Raw genomic sequence first — 6,582 nt, 5'->3', positions numbered from 1 at the left:
CTGATGATGCTGAACCTGGCCTACCTCACTACTGCAGCCGGAGTGAGAATGAGTCATGCTAGTCTGGGAAGAAACACACCTCTGCATGAATGATGGCAAGACTGAGAGAGCAGCAACTCTATTCCTCAGCTCACTTAGACAGCAGCTATATGGTCTTCATTTTACCTCAGGGCACAATAAAGTACAGTGAGTACAAATAATTCCATACACTGCTTTATGAGTAGATCAGTATATCCATTTTACCCATCTCTGATGATATAACAATAGACGTGTCATAATCAAATTGTCTAATGATTTTTTTATTAGATTGTAATGAGGAAAAGCAAAAAAAATGATGTAAGTATATAATTAATTAATGTGATCATTATGCGGACAAACAATTTTGAATTTGTTAGAAGTTATATTACAGTGCTGTTGGCCATTAAAACAAAAAGTCTGATAAAGCTTCCTTTATTCTAAATGTTTTAAGTGCATTTGGAATGAAGTACCTCTAGGTCCTTTCTTGTTTATGTGTACATCAAAACATATAATTTTTTCTTTTTTTCAAAAAAGCCTGTGGCAAACAGGAAGCCTACATCAGGACAACATTTGTCTAAGCAATTACTGTCTAATCTAATCTAACAGGCTGCATGCCACATGAAATAGCTATAACTCTAAACATGTTTCAAGAAAATACATGTACCCAGATAACATCTTAATTCAGATAGAGAATTAAAGAGTTGTCATTTATATCATATGGATATTAGCCATGATAGGATGATATGCTACTTTTAAATAGTGGCCAGATTTGTTTGTATGTATAACACTGTGTTCTGAAGGAATGCATACTTTTATGAAATATTTATATTTTATTTTATTATATTTTTACATTTTCCACTTCTTGTTTTCGCTATCAATGAGCATAAATGATGTCATATCAGGTGTCTACACCTGTATTGGAACTTTGAACTCTTGCCCTCAGCAGACAGCCTGTCTTTTGTGTTTCTTTTGTTTCCTTTTTCATTGATTTTGCTGAACAATCCATGGAATATATAGTCTGAGAGTTCCTCTCGCGAGATGAGAAATTATTACACCAAACTGGAGGTGTATAATTTTCTTTCATATTAAGCTTTTATATTTATATACTGGTTCACAAATAATTTGTGTAGTGCCATAATGCAGCAGATTTGAAAATACATGGTCTGCTGCTCTGCTTCCTCCCAAGTATGGCAGAAACCAGATCCATGTGCCTAGTCATAATAACAGCTTGCACTTCCTTCCCTCCTCTGTCTTCTGCCCTTTCTTATCTCTCCAACCATCCTCTCATCCTGTGTTTCAAAAGTCAACAGTGTGATCAACAATAAAGTGTGGGCAACAAATGTGAAATGCACTTTTCGCTGATCTGATATTTAATAAACTCTCGGTACACCAAATAATAGTGTTTGGATCCTGTACATCTGTTGTAAATGAAGCAGAGGTGCCCATAACAAATGTTACATTTCCCAAGACTCATGAAAGAACTCAAAACATTCACTCTCCATGCTCACAATTCTGCCCTCGCAGTAAAGATCTAATCCTGTCTATTAAAATAAGATTACAGCTCCGCTCCGTGTCTGCAGACTTTTCTCTACAACTTTACATCTTACAGTGACTAAGTCATTTTTAATCTGATATTACAGACAGAGATATTTAGGTGGAATAAAATACTATGAGAGGTTTTGATGTGATCAGCAGTGATAATCTTCATATTTATTTATTTATTGTAAAAACTTAACATATGCTATAAAGATTACATATTAGGTGTTTATCTTAAACATTTTAAAAATGTTATATTTTAGTCTTAACAGCACTGCACAGAGCAAAATGGAGATTTGAATCATATCACAAATAATGTATTTTAATCCATAAAACATTAGGGTCACATTTGTTCACACCTTAGAGTAATTAAAGAAAGCCAATATGGCAAAAAAAATCTACACCAAAATTCTGCCTATAGAAGTTGGGCAGCCACAGAAGCAGCCACAAACTTCTTTTTTTCTCTTTGGTATTACTGTATTGTCATGGTTAAGGTCAGAGAGCTCTCTGAAGACTGCAGGTAAATGGTCTTTAACCTTAGGTGAAAGATGGGAATGAAGGAAGTTACAAAAAGCTGAATCTACCACTTTTCACTGTAATGTCCATTATTAATAAATACAAGCCTACCTGTACAGTCAAATCCCTGCCTGGAGGAGGATGCATGTCTATCTGGCTACCATTGGCTGTGAGACAAGTGGTTTGGCAGGCAACCGTAAATCCAAAGGCAACAGTTGTTAGATCACCTCAACAAAAATGGCATCCTCAGGTAACACAGTGTCAAAAACAACCATTCAAAGTTGCATGCACGAATATTACATTCATGGCTGGATTACAAGGAAGAACACTCTTTTGAAGGCAAGTCACAAAAAACTGAATGACAATTGGAAGCATGTCTCATGAACATGTGAAATGAAAACAACTTTTTGGACATCCTCACCATCTTTACATTTGGCATAAAAGGGTGAATCTTTTGCTGAGGATGAAGAAGTGGTCACAGTAAAATACGGTTTGTTATGTTTTGGGATTGTTTTGCATCTAAGGATACTGATGCCCTTGTTAAGATAGCGACAGTTTTAACTCCAGCATTCACCAGGACATTTGGGCCAAAGACTTGGTTCCCTCTGCCAAGAAGCTCAGGCCTGTCTTAAAATAAACATGGATCTGGAGTGACAACAGTGCAAAGCATTCATCCAGAACTACACAAAATGCAAAAATAAAAAATGTTTTCTGGGTTAACACAATCAATGTTCATAACTGGCCACCTCAATTTCCAGTACAAAATCCAGTCTAGCACCTGTGGTTTGAATTCAAAAAGCAGCTCACTAACAAAAACCAAAAGATTAGAAGTTCCTAGAGCTATTTTGCCAGGGGGAAAAACTTACTCACAAAAGTGCCAAAATCTTGTACGTTACGAGAAGCATTCTGTCAGTGTAATCCATGCCAGGAGAGGATTCAAAAAAGCAATTACAGGGATAAATGTGAAACAATGTTCTTCTTCAATCTACCCCCCCCCCCCCCCCCCCAGACACACACTCAATGTCACATTTGACAACTGTACTGATTCACTGACTCTATTTACCATTCTAGCTAATATATGGGATGAGACGATCACTGACTGATTGACTGACGATCACCGGCCACATCACTGATGGTCGACTGGAAAAAAAAAAAAACAAACAAAAAAAAAAACAGATCGTGCAGATCGTGCCCTTACACTCATGACATAATAGCCAGCCAATCGGCAACCTCTCTCTGATAATCTGACCGAACATTCGATGTTTAAATGGATTAAGTTCTTGAAGCACCCCCAGCACCACATACTGCATTCGCATGGAACAGAAGCGTGTGGATCGTTAAGTTTGTTGAGTCCAAAGATATAGAATGACACAGTTATAGTAACTGTTTCTGTGTTCTAATGCGCGCCGCCGTTTTAGATTAATGATGAACTGCAGATTGATACATTAAAGAGCGGAGCAGCAGTAAAGTGGTAGCCATGAAATCATACACTGTATTTTTCCAGAGCTAGGCATAATTAAGTATCGTATTAAAATATTATTAAAGTGCAAGACGGCACCAAGCGATGACGCTTACGATACAGTGTAATAACTAGGGCTCAATGCCGACTTCTATCGCTTTCAGGACCACGGAGAGCGTGTCACGCTATCTGAGAACTTTTTGTTCACGCCCAGGTCCTTAATGACTAGTCTGGTACTGTTACTCCGTATGGGCTGTTATCTTGTCTTGAAATTCTTGCGTATCGAACACAAATCTCTTATCAGTGCCGAATTTATAATAATGATTTCTTAGTGAGGTTGCGAATGCGTCAATTTCCTTTGTTGCTTCCAAAACATCACACCACCCCTCACTTTTCTTATCCTCTTCCAACTCCTCCATTTCTCTGAACACCCCCTTGCCTTTCTTAATGCCTCCTCTTCGCACAGCTCTTTGCATTTTCACTCTCAGAGGAGACCTCGTCCCTGGTCTCATCTCGAGCCAATGGAGTGCACTAATGGTTCTTGCTCCTGTGGATCAGTTTACAGGCGGGTCGGGTCTGTGCGGGTCAGCGTGCATCTAAGTACGTGCAAGACAGGAGAAGCACTATCGATCACTCTGAGAGCCTTCCCTGTACTATCGTTTTGCTGGGACACACGCCGGCCATGCCCAGACCGAACAAAAACAATCGACACATACCTGTGAAAATTCAAAATTACAGTGTGTTGCTTTTAAAATGTTGAATAATAAACGAAACACTGAAGTAAACATATTTCGTGCGGCTGAACCAATCCTTTTTTACTTTACTTCATTCAAAAGGCAAATGGACGGCCAGTTCAGTGAAATTACAAAGAACATCAATACGTATCTATAGCTACCAGCTATAAATTAAGATGTTAGTAAGAATGCGGATATTTAGCAATACTTAGTGGAAGACGAGGCTGGTTGGTTACAGATAGGCTGAACTATAGGGAAGGCATACGTGAGGATCTCCGTCGTCCTGTCAGAAACTGTACTTAAAGACAAATGTTGATGGCTCAAATAAATGAAACCCCACACCACTCAAGAAAATGGAACACCCGATCTATAGCTATCGATTTAATTGTGCTGAAAGGGGGGTTGGTAGTTGCCTACGTTGGTGCTGTGATGGTTACTGCGATAGTCCCTAGTGAGGCCACAGCGCCCCCTGGCCGTCTGGGATATAAGTTGTACATCTGTCAAAAGAAAATACTAATTTTATTCAGCTACAGGCCAAAGTGTCAGTCGCTGTTAAGGTCCGTATTTATGGGTCTAGCCAGTTGTCAAAGTTCAGTAAAAGAGGCTCTGGTTATCACGGAGTTTATGTGATTTAATGGAGTGCATCTGAATAGGCTGGTACAGAGTGTGTATTGACCCCCACATGCGGCACCTCTTGACACAATCAAGAGAGTAATTTAGAACTCTCGGCATCTAGAGTGTGCGTCATGATATTCTTAGCGCAGAACGCAAGCATAAATTTTGTTGAAATGTCCTATTTCCACAGCAACAACCACAGCAATACGGACTCTTCATTAGTAATACGCCTGTCTAAAAGTAGGGTAATTGTTGTAGCTAGAGGTTATAGTCTATCATTGCTATAATAGTAATAACAGCAGTGAGGAGAAAAGCAACATAACAATGTACAAAAGTACAAATTTTACAATGAGAAACGAGGTGAAAGGGAGGGGTCTCGAATTTCTCTGAACAATAAGGAAGAAATTACATAACAAACCCCAAATGTCCTGGATTAAAACGAACAGCTGCCACACGCACCGTCTTCCCATTTGACTGACGCTCTCCGTTGCACTATGCAGAATCTCACCGCCGTACAAAATGTCATCGCATGCCTGATCTCACATATAGATGCACGACAAATAATAAAATCGCCTACACAGCTCCACGGATGTTATGTCCAAGTGTCAAAATGTGACCGAAAAAATATTTTCAAGAAATTTGCACAAGCAACCACTGATAATAACAGTAGCCTATGATGAAAGGAGAATCTGTCAACCGTCTTGTCATATGCTATTTACAATACCACTCTCTTAAGCAACACACACGCATGGAGACGTCCAGAACGGCATACATCTTATCATCCATATACATCTCTTAACCATACGGAACGGATTATTATATGGGTGCTTAGCCCGTTCCGTCAATCCGATTAAATTAATTGCGTTTCTTTTAAAATTAATTGTCATTCACGGAAAATAATCGCCACGCACACAGACATAAGATTGGCAGCTCCTTTGCTTATTCAGACTAAAATTTCTGCGCAACCAAATAAAAGACATAACCCATTCTCTTACCTTTCTGGCTGGCGGTTATCGCGTTGTCGGCTGAAGAGAGGGTACGGTTTGTAGATGAGTCCGGACGACTGTGACAAAGAACGGCCCAGATTTTTAATTCTCTTCGGTCCTGACTCGCTCGCTCGGTTGTATGAGCGTTGAATGTAAGTGCATGCAGGTTCACTACGTCAATATGAGTCCCATCTGGCTAATTGTGATATCAATACAAATCTGGGAGCCGTAGAAGGGAGGAGGAGAGTGGGGGGAGGGAGCTGTCTCAGTACCTAGTGCTGAATTAAATTCATCCACTTGCATGCGGCTCGTTGTAAAATATCTGTGGAGTTTCAAGATGGTTAATCAATGTTTAATTATTATGTTCATGAAACAGTCAATGCCATTTTATTTTGTGACGTTTTCCATGTTTTTTTTCTACGATTAAATATTCTTTCGCCCCCTCATTTCCCCCCTGTTCAGACTCACGTGAGTGAATCCGCAATCGCGCCTTGAACCAATGAGGAGACAGGAGTCGCTTGCATCATTGAAGCAACGCGATAGTAGCAGCACAATTTAAAGAAGATAAAGCAGGCAGATATACGACAGGGGGCTCCGTACTACTCCAGGGCGTGTTTACAGACTTTCACAAATATTGTAACGCGCAATAGGATGGTAATTCTTCCCCCACTGCGTTTCATAAGGACTAAATTAAGATGTAGGATAATTTTCTCACTTG

The 6,582-nt window shown here is 39.5% G+C and overlaps 1 protein-coding gene across 1 annotated transcript in view; it reads right to left on the bottom strand.

Annotated features, from left to right (window-relative positions):
* Window positions 1-6,089, bottom strand: part of map3k12 (mitogen-activated protein kinase kinase kinase 12) — a 32,993-nt gene extending 26,904 nt beyond the window's left edge. The window contains exon 1 of the mRNA XM_036530209.1: window positions 5,874-6,089. The gene's annotated coding sequence lies outside the window, so the exon portion shown is untranslated. The remainder of the gene's footprint in view (window positions 1-5,873) is intronic.
* Window positions 6,090-6,582: the final 493 nt, after the last annotated feature.

The sequence above is a fragment of the Megalops cyprinoides genome, chromosome 6, assembly GCF_013368585.1.
Source record: "Megalops cyprinoides isolate fMegCyp1 chromosome 6, fMegCyp1.pri, whole genome shotgun sequence".
NCBI lineage: Eukaryota > Metazoa > Chordata > Actinopteri > Elopiformes > Megalopidae > Megalops > Megalops cyprinoides.
Note: the sequence above shows the minus strand (reverse complement) of the source record. Positions and strands in the feature narration are given on the sequence as shown.